The sequence below is a fragment of the Chiloscyllium punctatum genome, chromosome 50 (assembly GCF_047496795.1).
Source record: "Chiloscyllium punctatum isolate Juve2018m chromosome 50, sChiPun1.3, whole genome shotgun sequence".
In the NCBI taxonomy this organism is placed as follows: Eukaryota; Metazoa; Chordata; class Chondrichthyes; order Orectolobiformes; family Hemiscylliidae; genus Chiloscyllium; species Chiloscyllium punctatum.
The window spans coordinates 42,111,927-42,130,527 of NC_092788.1; the positions used below are offsets into that span (position 1 = coordinate 42,111,927).

At 44.0% G+C, this 18,601-nt stretch overlaps 1 long non-coding RNA gene across 2 annotated transcripts in view; it reads right to left on the reverse strand.

Moving 5' to 3' along the window:
- Positions 1–12,836: 12,836 nt before the first annotated feature.
- The window catches only part of LOC140469981 (uncharacterized), a 49,763-nt gene continuing 43,998 nt past the window's right edge, over positions 12,837–18,601 (reverse strand). For both annotated transcript variants that reach the window (XR_011956253.1, XR_011956252.1), the window contains exon 8: positions 12,837–13,442. This is a non-coding gene — a long non-coding RNA (uncharacterized lncRNA). The remainder of the gene's footprint in view (positions 13,443–18,601) is intronic.

Consider the following 18,601-nt stretch of genomic DNA (forward strand, 5'->3'; position numbering starts at 1 on the left):
AGCCACTTGCTCTAAGGGAGTCCCAGTTAATATTGGGGATTTTGAAGTCACTCAAAATGACAACTCTGTTTTCATTACACCTTTCCATAACTGGTCCACACATTTGTTCTCAAAGTCTCGGTGGCTGTTGAACGGACTATAGTATAATCCGAACACAGCAATTGCATCAATCTTATTTTTGTGCTCTCCTCATATTGCCTCAGTGGATGCGCCCTCCAGTACTACCTCTCTGAGTGCAAATGCAACATGATCCCTGATTAGTAATACTTCTCCTCCACCTCTTTTACCTTCCTTTATATCTCACCTAAAACAACAATACCCGGAAATGTTGAACGCCCAGTCCTGTCCCTCTCCAAACTAAATGCCTGTAATAGCTGCAACATCATGGTCCCACGTATTGAATCAGGCTGGAAGCTCATCTGCCTTATCCATAATAATCATTGCGTTGACATAAACACACTTCAGCCCAATGTCATCAGATCCTGAGTCGATAGGATATACACAAGAAGGACGGGATGGACCTTAATTGGCAGCAATCTCCGATATGTGGATGATTGGGATTTGCAGGTCGGTAGGATGTTCGCAAGAAGGACGGGATGGACCTGAACTGGCAGCAATCTCCTGGCAGGCAGGTTTGCTGTTGTCAAACAGGAGGGTTTAAACTAGTGTGGTCGTTGGGGGAGGGGGGAACAGTGGGAACCAGAGCTGTCGGTCCACAAGTACACGACTGAGGCGGGGTTGGTGACTAATCCCAGTACAGCTAAGACCAACAACAAACAGACAGAGGTTACTGAACACAATGAGCCTGGCAGTCTGAAGTACACTGATTATAATGTGAGGAGTATGACAGGTAAGACGGGTGAAATTGGAGCTTGGGTGAGTATATATCACTGCTATGTCAATATTATAGATATTTGTTTGAGAGAGGGACTCGGGAATCCCAATGATACACATATCGGAAGTTCTGCCTCCTCTACCAGTTCTTTGCCCATGTATTTAACTCTACCTCCATCCTATTCCTCACCTCATTGGCGCATTGAATAATCTTGTCGCATGAAAATGTACATATCATTTCAGCACAACTCCGGCAATTACTTTTTCTTTAAAATGGACAGACTTGACAATAAATACTTAAGAGTGAGTTCATTAACTGGGAAAGAGGAGTCCTCTGAATTAGTCCAGTGATGACAGGATCTGATATCCATCACCTCCACCAAACCTGCTTGACAACGAACTCCATTTTTTCAGAGCGGCGGGGAGAGGAGGAAGAGTGAAGCGAGGGCTGCTGGGAAGGTTAGGGCTTAATTTATATCTGGGCTGTTGTTATACCGAGATACCACACGTATATCTCCCTAACGCCCCCCTCCACTAACCAGAAGAAAACGATCCTGTAAGGTAAGGCTTTTATATCTTATCCATCTTTTTCATTTATTTAAGTGCATTGTTTGGTTTTAGTTAGTTCATATAAAGGTAAGCTTACAATGGCAGGGGACCTCAGACGCGTGCCATGTGATTATTGCTTGATGTGGGAGCTTAGGAATGTGTCTGTCGTTCCTGACTCTTACACTTGCAGGAAATGTGTCCAGCTGCAGCTGTTGTTTAACCGCATGATGGCCCTGGAGCTGCGGATGGACTCACTGTGGAGCATCCGCGATGCTGAGGAGGGAGTGGATAGCACATTTCGTGAACTGGTCACACCGCAGGTTAGGATTGCTGAGCGAGACAGTGAATGTCTCCAGCTACCACATGATGCAGAAATAACACATCCCCCGACCCACCATCGTTATTGTATTTAGCTAGTGCTGAATTTGTTTTTTTAAATTTTTAAATGTTTTTATATCTCTACTTATGCAACTTGTAACCAATAGATGAACAAAATTCAATTTAAGACAGATTCATATTTCGCAGAGTCCCAATTAGCCAATCAAATCACATCCTTCCTTGTCAAACTTGCACATTCTCATCTGAAAGAATTCTGCCAGACTTGTCAGCGAGACCTCTCCTTGACGAAGTCATGCTGACTCAGCCCTATTTTACGATGCACCTGCAAGTCCTACATTACAATGGCCCTGTTCTGCAGCGAAATATCCCAGGCCAAGCCATCTCCAGCTGCTTCATCAATGTCCTTCCCTCCATCATAAGTTCAAAGGTGGGAATGTACAATGACAAATGTGCAATTAATACCACCCACAACTCCCCAGTTTAAGTTTAACTTAGCACAATCCATTAGAGATTGGGCAACTTTGGATTTAGTCATAGCAATGAGAAAGTCCAATTGCTAGGCCCTAAGGGATCCTTCCATATCTGCAACAAATTCACCTGAACCTCCACACATATCATTTACTGCATCCGCTGCACCTGATGTGGCCTTTTCTATATTGGGGAGACAGGCCGCCTACTTGAGGAACGTTTCAGAGAACACCTCTGTGACACCCGGACCAACCAACCCAACCACCCCGTAGCTCAACAGTTCAACTACCCCTCCCATTCCACCAAGGACATGCAGGTCCTTGGACCCCTCCATCGCCAGACCATAGCAACACAACGGCTGGAGGAAGAGCACCTCATCTTCCACCTACGAACCCTCCAACCACAAGGGATGAACTCAGATTTCTCCAGTTTCCTCATTTCCCTCACCCCACCTTGTTTCAGTCCCAACCCTCGAACTCAGCACCACCTTCCTAACCTGCAATCTTCTTCCTGATATCTCCGCCCCCACCCCCACTCTGGCCTATCACCCTCACCTTAACCTCCTTCCACCAATCGCATTTCCAACGCCCCTCCCCCAAGTCACTCCTCCCTACCTTTTATCTTAGCCTGCTTGACACACTTTGCTCATTCCTGAAGGACGTATGCCCGAAACATCGATTCTCCTGCTCCTTGGATGCTGCCTGACCTTCTGCGCTTTTTCAGCAACACATTTTCATCCTAAATTATTCACAAGGTTTATAAATAAAACATGCAAAACTGGCAGCGCGTACGTAAAAGGAGAGTGCAGCTCTGTGTTCAAAATGCTACTTCAGGCTCCCTCAGAAATGACCTTTCTACACCACTCTGTACATTCCCCAAAATAAGAACAACAAGAGATTGTCCCACTATTTCCATCGCTGTGAGCATCATGTGGGGAGGAATACAATCTCCAAGGTTACACAGCATCCTGGCTTGAATCAATATCATTGTCCCTTCACTGTCACTTGTTTAGAATTCTGTGGCTCTCTTTGAAACATATCAGTTAGTGTCCCTGCACCATGAGGATCACTGGGGTTCACCACCATATTCTGAATGGAAATTAAACATAGGAAATAAATGCTGGTCTTGTTAACGGAATTCACCTTACAAGAACAACTGACAGGAATCTGCTCAATTAACGGCATCCATTCTAAACTATCTGATTTCTAACGCCGTTTTAATGAGGCTTTTACTTTGACCTAAGCATCTGATCTTTCTGTAACTCCATGAAACTTCCACGAGCGCTTTTGCAATGCTGATTAAAAAACACATTTGCAAGTTGTGCTCATCATTCTGAAAGGGAGAGCCTTTTTGCACTTGAGAATGCTTTCATTATTTGTCAGTATCTAAAGGCAATAGCTACAAAGAAACTAAGATCAGGAGTAAGTGATTGGACAACTTGAACCAAGTCTGCCATGTAATAAGATCATGGATGATCTGATTGTGGCTATGCCCTATAACTTTAATTCATAATTCATAGCCGATAAACTGTCTGACTGTGTCTTAGAATATTCATTGTCTTACGTTTCATCACTCTCTGGGAGGGATGTTCCCACAGACGCAGAACCCTTTGAGATGGTTAAAACAATCACAAACTCCTTCACTGGGATATTCTCCAGTTTCCAGGAGTCCATCCATTTCTGGAAATCTCTCGCACAAATTGAAATATTGTTTCAGCATTCAACTTGAATAGACTACTCAGAATATTATGGGTTTAAAAGGGATCATGCGTCATTTGCCTATACCCTAACTGATCCAAAGCCAATCTGACAACGTTCTTTCAGAGATAAATGCTCCTCACAGGAATCAGTTGAGTGAATCTTCTCTGGACTGCTTTTCATGTCATTGGGCCCTCAGCTCTCCTAATGTGGTCTCACCGTACCCTACAAAAGTGTAGGATATCTTCCCTACTCCTGAATGTATTCTCTTTCAAAAGGTTTGAAAATTTATATCGCCTCCCTATGATGTGCACGCAACGTGTTTTTTTTTGTTATCCAGGTGTCTGATTCCTCTGTGCCTCAGCTTTGCAATCTCTCCATTGGATTAATGCACCGTTTTTCATTCAAATCACCAATCTATTCAAACACAGACACATATTTCCTGCTATGCCCCATATACCAATATATCATTCACTTGACCCACTTCGAACTCTCTATAATATAATGAAGTGGAGGTCAACATCCATCTGATAATTAAAAGCAATGCACCCAGCGAAGAGAGTGTGACAAGTGATGTAACCCACTTCCTTTTTGACAACCCAGTTTGTTATAAAGGAATGGTTCAATGAAATGGAATCCTTTCACGCATTTTGTAATTAACAAGTACTATTTGATTGTCTAAGGGTGACACCGTGGCTCAGGGGCTAGCACTGCTGCCTCATAGTGCCAAAGACCCAGGCTTGATTCCAACCTCGGGCAACTGTCTATGTGTAGTTATCACATTCTACTCGTGTCTGCGTGGGGTCAAACACGTGCTCCTGTTTCCTCTCACAATCAATGATGTGCAGGTTACTTGAATTGGGCATGCCAAATTGCCCATAGTATTCACGGATGTGGAGGTTAGGTGCGTTAGTCAGGGGTAAATATAGTCAATAGTGTAGAGGATTGCATCTGAGTGGTTTACTCTTTGGAGGGCCTGTTCGTCCGAAGGGCCTGTTTCCCTACTCTATGTATTCTATGATTCTAACTTGAACAGTGAACAAATCACTAACAAACTGAACGAGCAGTCTGTAACTAATTACGTTTTCCGGAAAAAAAACAAGATTTTCATGATATGCAGTTTCATTAATGCGGATTCCACTCATAAATCCAGTAGTACTAAGAGTAAAATTAAAACTTAGTTTCTCAAAGTTCATCCAGAATGGAATCTCTTGAAATTTCTGTATCTTATTCCGTCGTCTTTCTCTGCCTGAAATGCCTTCTCAGTTGTTTTCTGGTTTCAAGAATATTTGCTCAGCGTGTTGTGTACCTTTATTGATGGATAGAGGTTTTTAGGCAGGGCATGGAGATTTTTTGTGAGACCCCAATATTTCTTTCACAGATGACACTTCCCTGTCATCGTTTTTTTCAGCTAGCAGTGGACTCCCCCCCTCTGTCCAATTGCCTCTCTGTTATATATATCTCCTTGACACAATAAATTCTTAGTATATGATTAGTTTCATATTGTTAACGCAAAAATGGTTCCTAATCTCCAAGTGCCGTTTGAAGTTAATTGGCAGCATTCGAACTGTTGCCTGGATAAAAATGCTGCTTGGGCCTGCTAACTGAACGGGTTTGATCCATTCTTTCAATTTGGGCACCTGTAAACTGCTTACCACAGACATTTGTTCTTCTGTTGAATCACCAAAAAGCACCTTACCTTGTTAAAAGTCATCATGGTATTGCCAAAAATTTTGCAAGTTCGCCGCTTTCACTAACCAATAGACTGATATGCACACTGATACCTCCACCTCTATAATAATAGCCCGATCAAAAAATCCTGATGAAGATTTTTTTTAAAACTCTTATTTCAAAACCAGGCAGCTGTCGAATCTTCTCGATATTCCTTTCTTATTATTGGGGATTCTGCTTCCCAGGTCTTTGGTTGATAAAGGTCCCTGTCAGATTAGATTAGATTACTTACAGTATGGAAACAGGCCCTTCGGCCCAACAAGTCCACACCGCCCCGCCGAAGCGAAACTCACCCATACCCCTACATTTACCCCAGCACCTAACACCTGACCTGCACATCTTTGGACTATGGGAGGAAACCCACGCAGACACGGGGAGAATATGCAAACTCCACACAGTCAGTCGCCTGAGGCGGGAATTGAACCCAGGTCTCTGGCGCTGTGAGGCAGCAGTGCTAACCACTGTGCCACCGTGCCGCCCTTGAGAGCAGATCTTTCTGCTGCCAGGCTGGACTTGTTAGCGGTTTGCTGCTCTTTGCAGCTCTGGCCAACTGTTCAAAATGTTTGATATTTATACCTTCAAAAATTGGATTGTTTTATTGGTTTTATTATTGTACAAACACTAAATACAAACTTGATTAGCATTTGGCGTCTTGGCACATTATTTAAACTGATTGGCTGAATTTAAATTTGAATTTGTTTCATAGCAACCCAGATAATGCTAGCTGTTTGACCAAATATTACATTTTTAATTTTTCCACTACTCTGGCCAGCCTTTCAAATCTCTTGAAGGTATATACACTTAAAGATTCATAACACTATCCACCCTATCTAACCCTCTGATTATCTTTTCTAGATCAATTCAGACAGCTCTCATCCTTCTTCTCTCGAATGAAAACAGCGACAACTACCTCAGACTTTCCTTATAAGACCTTCTCTCAAAAACAGGCAACATCCTTGTAAATCTCTTTTGCACCCTTTCCAAACGTTCCACGTCCTTCCTGTAATGTAGCAAGCAGAAATATACAGTACTCCAAGTGCGGCCACATCGGAGTTTTGTGCCCCTGCAGTATGATCATGTGGCTCCAAAATTCTATCCCTCTTACAATAAAAGCTAACATACTCTACGCCTTCTTAACAAGCCTATTAGACAGATTGGCAACTTTCAGTGATCTACGTACATTGACACCGAGATCTCTCTGCTCGTGGACACTGCCAAGAATCTTACCATTGGCCCAGTACTCTTTATTCATTTTGCTACTTCCAAAATGAATCACCTCACACTCTTGCACATTAACCTGAAGTTGCCACCTCTCAGCCCAGCTCTGTAGCTTATCTATGTCCCTCTGTAACCTGCAACATCGTTCAGCACTATCCACACTTCACCAACCTTAGTATCATCATTAAATTTACTACCACATCATTTTATGCCCTCATCTAGGTAATTTATTAAAATGACAAACAGCAGTAATCCCAACAAGGTCCTCTGTAGGAACTATAGTTTTTAGTGTAGTCTGTGAAAACAGAAAACATTGCTTTTGTGCCTTTGCCATTTTTGAGTTTTTCATCGTTATTTTGTCAGTTTCATCCTGCAAAGAGCCATCACTTAGTTTCACTCTGCGATTCTTTTTTATGTACTAGTGAAAGCTACAGGTATCAGTATTTATATTTCCGTTCATTTCTTGTCATAGCTTCTTTTAATGTTGTGTGTTAACCCTTTGCTGATTTTTTTTTGTTTGTTTTCATCAATTCACAGGAAGTGGGCATTGCTGCGTAGGCCAGCATTTATTGCTCATCCTTGATTTCCCAGAGGGCAGTTAGGAGTTATCTACATTGATGTGGGTCCGGAGTCACATATCGGTCAGACCAGGTAAGGATGGCAGTTTCCTTCCACATAGGACATTAGTGAAACAGGTGAGCTTCTTCTGACAATCTACTCATGTTCACCATCAGTTTGGTAAAAACAATGACTGCAGATGCTGAAAAATACATACTGGATTAGTGGTGCTGGAAGAGCCCAGCAGTTCAGGCAGCATCCAACGAGCAGGGAAATCGACGTTTCGGGCAAAAGCCCTTCATCAGGAATAAAGGCAGCGAGCCTGAAGCATGGAGAGATAAGCTAGAGGAGGGTGGGGGTGGGGAGAGAGTAGCATAGAGTATAAAGGGTGAGTGGGGGAACGAGATGAAGGTGATAGGTCAAGGAGGAGAGGGTGGAGCGGATAGGTGGAAACGAAGATAGGCAGGTCGGACTAGTCAAGGAGACAGTAAGTGAGCTGGAAGTTTGAAATTAGGATGAGGTGGGGGAAGGGGAAATGAGGAAACTGTTGAAGTCCACATTGATGCCCTGGGGTTGAAGTGTTCCGAGGTGGAAGATGAGGCGTTCTTCCTCCAGGCGTCTGGTGGTGAAGGAGGCCCAGGACCTCCATGTCCTCGGCAGTGTGGGAGGGGGAGTTGAAATGTTGGGCCACGGGGCGGTTTGGTTGATTGGTGCGGGTGTCTCGGAGATGTTCCCTAAATCGCTCTGCTAGGAGGCGCCCAGTCTCCCCAATGTAGAGGAGACCACATCGGGAGCAACGGATACAATAAATGATATTAGTGGATGTGCAGGTGAAACTTTGATGGATCTGGAAGGCTCCTTTAGGGCCTTGGATAGAGGTGAGTGAGGAGGTGTGGGCACAGGTTTTACAGTTCCTGCGGTGGCAGGGGTAAGTGCCAGAATGGGAGGGTGGGTCGTAGGGGGGTGTGGACCTGACCAGGTAGTCACGGAGGGAACGGTCTTTGTGGAAGGTGGAAAGGAGTGGGGAAGGAAACATATCCCTGGTGGTGGGGTCTTTTGGAGGTGGCGGAAATGTCGGTGGATGATTTGGTTGCTGCGAAGGTTTGTAGGGTGGAAGGTGAGCACCAGGGGCGTTCTGTCCTTGTTACGGTTGGAGGGGTGGGGTCTGAGGGCGGAGGTGCGGGATGTGGACGAGATGCGTTGGAGGGCATCTTTAACCACGTGGGAAGGGAAATTGCGGTCTCTAAAGAAGGAGGCCATCTGGTGTGTCCTATGGTGGAACTGGTCCTCCTGGGAGCAGATACGGCGGAGGCGGAGAAATTGGGAATACGGGATGGCATTTTTGCAAGAGATAGGGTGGGAGGAGGTGTAATCCAGGTAGCTATGGGAGTCAGTGGGTTTGTAAAAAATGTCAGTGTCAAGTCGGTCGTCACTAATGGAGATGGAGAGGTCCAGGAAGGGGAGCGAGGTGTCAGAGATAGTCCAGGTAAATTTAAGGTCAGGGTGGAATGTGTTGGTGAAGTTGATGAATTGCTCAACCTCCTCCCGGGAGCACGAGGTGGCGCCAATGCAGTAATCAATGTAGCGGAGGAAGAGGTGGGGAGTGGTGCCGGTGTAATTACGGAAGATCAACTGTTCTACGTAGCCAACAAAGAGACAGGCATAGCTGGGGCCTGGACTATCTCTGACACCTCGCTCCCCTTCCTGGACCTCTCCATCTCCATTAGTGACGACCGACTTGACACTGACATTTTTTACAAACCCACTGACTCCCACAGCTACCTGGATTACACCTCCTCCCACCCTATCTCTTGCAAAAATGCCATCCCGTATTCCTAATTTCTCCGCCTCCGCCGTATCTGCTCCCAGGAGGACCAGTTCCACCATAGGACACACCAGATGGCCTCCTTCTTTAGAGATCGCCATTTCCCTTCCCACGTGGTTAAAGATGCCCTCCAACGCATCTCGTCCACATCCCGCACCTCCGCCCTCAGACCCCACCCCTCCAACCGTAACAAGGACAGAACGCCCCTGGTGCTCACCTTCCACCCTACAAACCTTCGCATCAACCAAATCATCCACCGACATTTCCGCCACCTCCAAAAGACCCCACCACCAGGGATATGTTTCCCTCCCCACCCCTTTCCGCCTTCCACAAAGACCGTTCCCTCCGTGACTACCTGGTCAAGTCCACACCACCCTACGACCCACCCTCCCATTCTGGCACTTACCCCTGCCACCGCAGGAACTGTAAAACCTGTGCCCACACCTCCTCACTCACCTCTATCCAAGGCCCTAAAGGAGCCTTCCACATCCATCAAAGTTTCACCTGCACATCCACTAATATCATTTATTGTATCCGTTGCTCCCGATGTGGTCTCCTCTACATTGGGGAGACTGGGCGCCTCCTAGCAGAGCGATTTAGGGAACATCTCCGGGACACCCGCACCAATCAACCAAACCGCCCCGTGGCCCAACATTTCAACTCCCCCTCCCACTCTGCCGAGGACATGGAGGTCCTGGGCCTCCTTCACCGCCGCTCCCTCACCACCAGACGCCTGGAGGAAGAACGCCTCATCTTCCGCCTCGGAACACTTCAACCCCAGGGCATCAATGTGGACTTCAACAGTTTCCTCATTTCCCCTTCCCCCACCTCATCCTAGTTTCAAACTTCCAGCTCACTTACTGTCTCCTTGACTTGTCCTACCTGACTATCTTCTTTTCCACCTATCCGCTCCACCCTCTCCTCCTTGACCTATCACCTTCATCTCCTCCCCCACTCACCCATTGTACTCTATGCTACTCTCTCCCCACCCCACCCTCCTCTAGCTTATCTCTCCATGCTTCGGGCTCAGTGCCTTTATTCCTGATGAAGGGCTTTTGCCCGAAACGTCGATTTCGCTGCTCGTTGGATGCTGCCTGAACGGCTGTGCTCTTCCAGCATCACTAATCCAGAACTCACCATCAGTTTGTTAATCCCAAATTTGAATTCAAATTCCACCATCTGCCATGGCTGGATTCGACCCCAGCTCACCAGAACATTGTCTGGGTCTCTCGATGAGCAGTTTAGCTGGAATGCACTAGGCCACCGCCTTACCCAATCTCCCGGAGCATGACTAACTTGTGCAGTATGATTTGCCCTAGTTTTTGCCCTCATGTTGTCGTTGAATTCCTTATCAAGTCATGGATAAATTTTCTCTGTCATGCAATTCCTCTTCTCTCACAAATATACTTTAATTGAGAGGCATTTAGTATCCCCTTAAGTATTTGCCAAATTTCTTCATCTGTCCTGCCTTTGACTGTTCCCCCACACCCCACCAACACCTTCCTTAGGCCACTGTAAGTATCATTACCCTACACTAAGGCTCTCGTATGTGACTCTGTCCTCACTCTTTCGATCTAAATTTGAAACTACAGCATGTTGTGGTCATTCTTTTCAAGAGGATCCTTTCCTGCAAGATCGTTTTTCATTCCTTGCTTATATCAAAACTAAAGTACCCTGCTCTCTGGTTGGTTCCATGACATGTGTTCTTAGAAACTATCCTTCATATAATCTACGATTTGTTCTTGGAGCCTACCCTTTGCCAAGTTGATTAATTGATTCAATATGCACGTGTATCCCACCGTTGTTATCTTGTCACGAACCTTCATCATTTCCGACCTCAGAAGTATTTTAGGGAGACGGTGGCTGAAAATTACTCTTCCAAAGAGGTTTCTTCAGTTGCTTTTTATTTGCACCTGGACTGATTTTAATTTTGCTCCCTAGTGCCAATATCATTTCTTAATATAGCCTTGATATCATCCTTAACCAACACACCAATTCCACCTCCTTTACCTTCATGTCTATCCTTTCGGAATACGGAGTACCCATGGGCAGTTCACTGTCCAGTCCTGATCTTCCTGTAACCATGTTACAATCATCCTTACCAGGCCATACCCATTTATGTCTGTATCTACTGCCAGCTCAGAAATTTTATTCGAAATACTGTGTGCTTTTAGGCCTAAGGATTTTAAATAAGATTGTTTCGATTTATTTTTCCCCTTTAATAGTTTCTTGAGTACGAGCTCCTTGATCTCACACACCGCACTCCTTCACGAACCCCATACATTCCATCTTCATTTATTAATCGTTGACATACATCTCGATCATTTATTCCAATCTCCAACTAACATTTTGGACTGATTTGATTCCTTCTCGCAGCATCGTCATGAGACTCACCTCTACATTCTGCTCCGTTGCTGACCTGCTGCTTTGTTTCCCAGCCTCCTGGTTTATTAGTTTAGATCCACCCAATTTGCACGAGAAAACCTCCCCACTAGGATGTTGGTGCTCTTCCAGTTAAGATACAATCTCTCCATTTCTTAAAGCCCCCACCTGTCGTGGAAGAGGGCCCAATGATCCAGAAATCTGAAATCATCGCCCCTGAAGTAGCTCTTTTACCATATGTTAATCGTTACCTAATCCTTACCTCTTTTACACCAGGCATTGGGTGTAATTCAGACATTACAGAGAATTGTTTTCTCTCTCTCTCTCTCTCTCTCTCTCTCTCTCACACACACACACACACACCCTTCATTACTTTGAAGAAGAATACCTGGAACCTTATAAATAATCAGAATGATAAGTGGAATGAAGAAATTAGTTAAAGGTAGGATGTGAGAAATTAGAGTAATGAACTTACTCCTGATTGATCAGAACAGACTAGGATGTGAACTTATTGCAGTGATCAAAATTATGGCAAAAAAACAGGGTAAAATAAGAATACTTCATTTCTCTTAGCTGGCATTACATCATCCCAGTTTCAAGATCATCGGCACAAGACGTTGGAGTGAGATAAGTCAAAAGCTCTTTATTGAGAGAGTGGTTAGGATTTGGAATGCCCTACCTGGGAGATTTGTGAATGAAGACTCAAGAGGGAAATGGATATATAATTTAACCTTCCCAAATTAAAGGGCAACAGTGATAGAGGTGGCAAATGGGAGGATTTGGGAGACACTTCCTCAGCTGATGCATACACACTGTTCCAATAGCCTCATTGTGTACATTAAAGTTCTGTTCTCTATCAGGTACAGATGCAAGTCAAAGCCAGTATCAGATTATTTCCAGCTGTAAATGTTGGCAAATATCTGATCATTTTGCTGTAGCATAACCATTTATAATGCAAGTATTGCAAGTTCAGCTTCCTGATGAAGTCTAATTAGTACTCAGCACACGAATATTTTAAATTTTGTATCCCAACAAATATTTCCTTTGCTTTGCCACAATACTCTTTCGAAAATGTCTGACTGTTTACTCACACGGATGTATGTTGTTCATTCTTTTTCACATTTCACATTAAATACCATTCATTCTGAAAATTGCAAGGTTTCAAATTGTTGTTCACTTCAATTTAATAACATAAATCATTTATTTAATCTAATATTCTCTGAATTATTGTCATTTTTCAATTGTTGGAAAATAACTGAAGCTCGCACATTTGGTGAGAAATTAAACTGATCGATTATGCATAAATATGTAAGAACGCAATTTCTATATTACTGTTCAATAGTTTTCTCACTCGAAAAATACAATCATTCAGAAGCCAACGACTTTCCAAATGTTGGAGCAACGATGTATTCATTTAAATACTGACAATGAGTGTGCAATTGCAGCGAGTTTTGAGAAGATTTTTAGCTCAGGTTGAAATTTTGGATGTAGGCTTCTTCGCTGAGCTGGGAGGTTCATTTCGAGATGTTTTACCATCTTCATCTTCAGTGGGCCTCAGGGGAACCAACGCTGAAACTTCCTGCTTTCTATTTATATGTTTAAGTTTCTTTGGGTTTGTGATGTCATTTCCTGTGGTGATGTTATTTCCTGCGGTGAAGTCACGTCCTGTTCTTTTTCTCAGGGGTGATGGCTGAGGTCTAACTCGGTGTGTTTGTTGATAGAGTTCAAGTTGAAATGCAATGCTTCTCGGAATCCTCGTGCGTGCCTCTATTTGGTTTGTCCTAGGAGGGATGTGTTGCCCCAGTTGAAGTGGTGTCCTTCCTCATCCGTATGTGAGAATACTAGTGAGAGAGGATGATGTATTTTTGTGGTTACATGATGTTCATGTATGCAAAAGCATGTAATTGTGATCACCACTATAGTCAGATAACATGTTCTTTGTTCGGTATTAAATAAAATATACAATCTTTATTTTTGTATCATAAAATGTTGGCAGGAAAGTATATTTTAGTTCCATAAATATAACATCAACCTAATTATTTTCAGAGGTGATGCAATTATTGTTTGGTTAAATAATGATATTTCACACTTTTGTGAATCACAGTTCACGATCATAGCAAATATCTGATTTTATCAGATCAGATTGCAATCATAACCTACATTGAAAAAAGACTTTAAAAGATTTGAATTCATGCACAGCTGCCTGTGATACTGGGTAAGACATTTGTCTGCTCTTAAATGAATCCAGAGAGCTTCCACCTGGGTCAGGGCAGTCATTCAAACATTATTTCACAACAAATTATTTCGACTCCATCTTCGGTCTGAGCCTTGACTGGGGGCAGATGAATGGACATGGAGTCTCAGAATCACATCGCACAAGTTACTTATGGTGATTATATCTGGCCTGCCTCCCAGACTCCAAGCATCTGCTATCTGGACCAGACACTGGGTAAAGACAAGTTGACAGTATTCTGCAGCACATTGTGTCTCGCAAAGAAAGCTCCAAACCCGTGTCCAATAAATGTCACCTTCACATTCACCAGTATACAAATAAAATTGTACATCTCTGTTGATGGACAAAAAAATAATACATGGGTCAACCAACAAAATCTATCTGAAGAAAACAGCAGCAAATGACAAGTCCAGAATCACCTTAATAACAGAACTTGACAGATTCTGTCTGGTGTAGGTCATCACACACATGTTGTACTGGTACTCAGGTGACTGTAAAAATGCACCCCAGAAGTGGACGCCTTGGCCCAAGGCCCCTACAGAGCTTCCTGATCTCACACACATCACTCCCTCACACATTCAACAATTGAAAAGAATCCACATGCTGAGTGAAACATAGAACAGTACAGTGTAGACCCTTTGGCCTTGACATCCTGCCGACTCTTTATCCTACTCTAACATCAGACTAACCTACATACCCTTCATTATACTATCATTCAATTGCCTATCCAATCGTCTCTTAATATATCCCCAATGCAGCTGACTCTACTACAGTTGCCAGCAGTACATTCCAACCATCCACCATTCTCTATGAAAGGAACCTACCTCTGACATCTCCATTCAACCTTCCTCCACTTACCTTTAGGTTTTTCGCCCTTGTGATAGATATTTGCATCATGGGAAAAAGTATCTCGCTATCCACTCTATCTTTGCCTCTCGTCATCTTATAAACCTCTATCAAGTCATCTCTCATACTTCTTTGTATTCATCAAATGCAACTTTCCAGAACTAAGTAATGGAGAAAGTGAGAACTGCAGATCCTGATGAACTGCTGATTCCCAAAGCTTTGACTCTCCTGTTCCTCAGATGCTGCCCCAATGGCTGTGCTTTGCCAGCACCACACGTTTCGACTCTGATCCCCAGTACCTGCAGTTCTCACTTTCTCCATTACTTCGAGCTCTCCCCTCTGCACACTGAACAGGGAATTAATCAGCAGAAACCCGTTGCATGTGGAGCTGACTGTTTAGTTCTGGAAAGCTGCATTTGATGAATACATTTATTAAAAGAGAAATTACAATTCAACAAATATTCATTCATTCCCAGAGGTATAGGATTGGTTCATGAATTGGGCAGCTTGAGAACAAACAATGAATGACGAACGAACTCCGCGTTATAGAGTATTCCAGGTGTTACATTCCAGGCTGGATTTTGTTTACCTTAATGCTGGGAATGTTATCGGATAAACAGATGTGATAACGGAATGAGGTGAAATGGAGAGTTGTGACATTTTTGCCATCACAGAGATGTGTTTGAGGGAGGTCAGGGCTGACAACTCAATGTCCTGTCGTACAAGATCTCGAAGCACGACAGGAGAGGTGGTAAAAGAGGAAAGGGGGTAGCATTACTAATTGTGGAGAAAGTTACTGCAGTAAGAAGGATCTAATGAGGCTTGGTGGTTAGGGCTCAGGATCAAAACCATGAAGACACACCGCTGGGGATATATTATAGACTCCCAAACAAAACAAAGTACAGGAGCTGATATAGAACCAATTTACTGAGGTGTGCTAATACAACAATGGGGTCATTATATTCAGGCATTTCGATTCCAAACATTCATTCGGGCAGTGATAACATTTTTAAGAGGGGACAGATGCCTTGAAATTTATTCCTGGGAGCTTGTTATGTCAACGTGTAGCAGATACAACAATGGGCGGGGCTGTGCTGGGCCTCACCGTGGGGAACGACGCCAGTCAGATGTTGCAGGCAGGATTGGGGTGAGCATGAAAGGACCAGTGACCGTGTCTCCTATGTCTTGAGTTTGCTAAGGAAAAGACCCAGAAATGTTTGAAAAATAAAAGCTTCTTGGATTTTGGAGACCGATTTTATGAAAAAAATATGACAGGATCTGGCCAAAGTGCAGATGCTTCTGGGTGCAACTGTAGCAGAACAGCGTGGGGCGCTAGTTAGGGGGTCACTTGAACAAAATGTAATTGATGACAGTATCGGCCCAGCATGTTACACCGAAGATAAATTTTAGGAACACAAGCCCAGAGAACCTCGGGTGTCGACACATTTCCGAACAGAATTAAAAAGGAAAAAGAAGCTTAAAGCAGTTACAAAGTGAGCAGGTCCACGGAGGTCCGAAAAGAATATAGAAAGTGTAGGGCAAAACTTAAAAAGTCAGTAGAAGAGCAGAAATGTTGGCGGGGAGTTAAAACATTCGAGGGTAGAGATGAGCAAGAATTCAAAGACATTCTTTCGAGTTATTAAGGGGAAGAGGATAACGCGGGAGAGAATGGGGAGTATTAAGGACCAAGGGGGCAGCCTGTGCACGGAGCCAGAGAATATGTTAAACACTGACTTTCTTTCGGTCTTCAGTTTGAAGAAGGAGTTCCTGGATTCAAGGAGAGTGACCGTGTGATCCTTGAGTGAATTGATACAGAAGCTGGCAATGAATTGGAAGTTTTTGTGGGATAGAGAGTAGTCAAATGCACAGACCAGAATGCGCTGTATCTTAGGCTGACGTGAGGAGAATACTGTCTCTTAACTTTTCATTTTTGTTTTGCCTCTGGCCACAGAGAAGGTGTGATAGGACAGGATAATATCTAATATTGATACAACTTTCAAACAGAGTGCTAGAAATACCGCATGGGGTTAAAGACCACCAAGTCTCACATCAGTGAGAGGGAAATCATGTTCGAAAATTCTTCGGGCTGTTGAGGCTGGCTCATTAAATATCTTTAGGATTGAGGCAGACATTCTAATACAAGGTTTATGGGGAAAATGCAGACAAGTGGAATGGGGGATTATCAAAATCGATCTCACCTAATTGAGTGGAAAAGCAGACTCAGTGAGCGGATAGACATATTGTTGGCCCTGTGTCGAATTGTATCATTTTTTCAATCGCCTTGTATTCTCTGGAACATCAACCTCTCTCGCTGTGGAGTGAGACACAGTTTGGAATGCAGTCGATAGATTCATGGAATTAATAAATGCAGTACTCTTAGACAGAAAGGACCAAGGGACTGTGACAACGCAGATTGGCTGCCGGGGTCAAGATTAGCATCAGCGCAGTTAGCACTACCAGAAGGAAAATCTCAGTAAGACATCTTCCAAGGCCAATCAGTGATCTTGGATGGAGAGCAGGTAGTTAGTGGCCAGGTGTCAAGGAGTGCTTAATGCCCAAGTGCTACATCACTGAGTGTCTCCCTCCTTCCCTAACCAAAACTAAATGTGAAGGGGTAGAGAGACATGCGGTTGGTAGCAGAGTCAGGAGTAATGTTTGGCTCAAGAGGTTTTGGACAACAGCAGCTCAGCGAAAACTACAGGCAAGCTCAAAAAAAAGTCCTTTAAACTTTAGTCTTGCAGCAATGGAGATGGCAGTTAGGACTGTTGATACGGGATGTGGGGAGCTCAGAGAAATTCCCACAGTCCTTGGTAACTACACGTGTGGAAAATGCACCCAGCTGCAACTCCTGGGAGACCGTGTTCGGGAGCTGGAGCTGGATGCACTCAGGATCATCTGAGATATTGAGAACTTCATCGATAAGAGCTTTCGTGTTGTGGTCACACCCAAGACTCGCCCCAATCATATTTCTGTAATGACTATAATATCCCAGTCCCGCATTAAGATCCATGTTGTGAGTACATTAGGTTTACCTATCTGACCTGTTGCATTTAAATAAGGGCAATTTAATCCAACATGAGTCCTTGCTCCCTGTTGTGTTCAAGACAGAGAGGAAGTTGGCGACCACCTGGAATGGGGAACGGAGTAGGCAGAGAATGCAGGAATACCCTATGGCAATTCTCCACAAAAACAAGTACACCGATTTGGAACCTGTTCAGGGTAAATACAATCCAGGGGAAAGCAGCAGTCGCCAAGGTTGGTGGCATTACCATTGACTCTGGGGCACAGTGGGAAAGGGTAACAGTTAACAGGACCTTAGAGATAGTAGAGTCGATTGTTAGAGGGACAGACCGGAGATTCTGTGGCTTCAAATGGGAATCCAGAATGTTGAGTTACCGCCCAGGTGCCAGGGTCCAGGATGTCTCCGAGCGGCTGCAGAACATTCTCAAGGGGGAGGGGGAGAAGCCAGAAATCATTATGCACGTTGGCACAAATGACACGGGTCGATGTCGGAATGAGGTCGGACACAGTGATTAGTGAGAGCTGGGAGAAAAGTTAAAAACCAGGACCTTGACCATGGTCATCTCCTGATTACTTCCATTGTAATGAGCTAGTGAAAGTAGGAACAGGAGGATATGGCAGATAAATAAGTAACTAAAGAATTGGTGCAGGGGTGGGGGGCAGGGAGATTCAGATTTTTACATTGTTGTCTTTTCTGTGACAGAGTTGACCTGATCAGGAGGGACAGGTGGTGCATGCACTGGGAATGGGACCAGGATCTTGTTGGCGAATTTTGTTCATGCTACAAGGGAGGATTTAAACTATATTGGCGAGGAGCAATATCGTCATGATCAGGGAGGCAAGAACGAGGCTGGTAGGAGATACAGTAATCAGAAACAATAAAGTGAAGAGACAGGACAG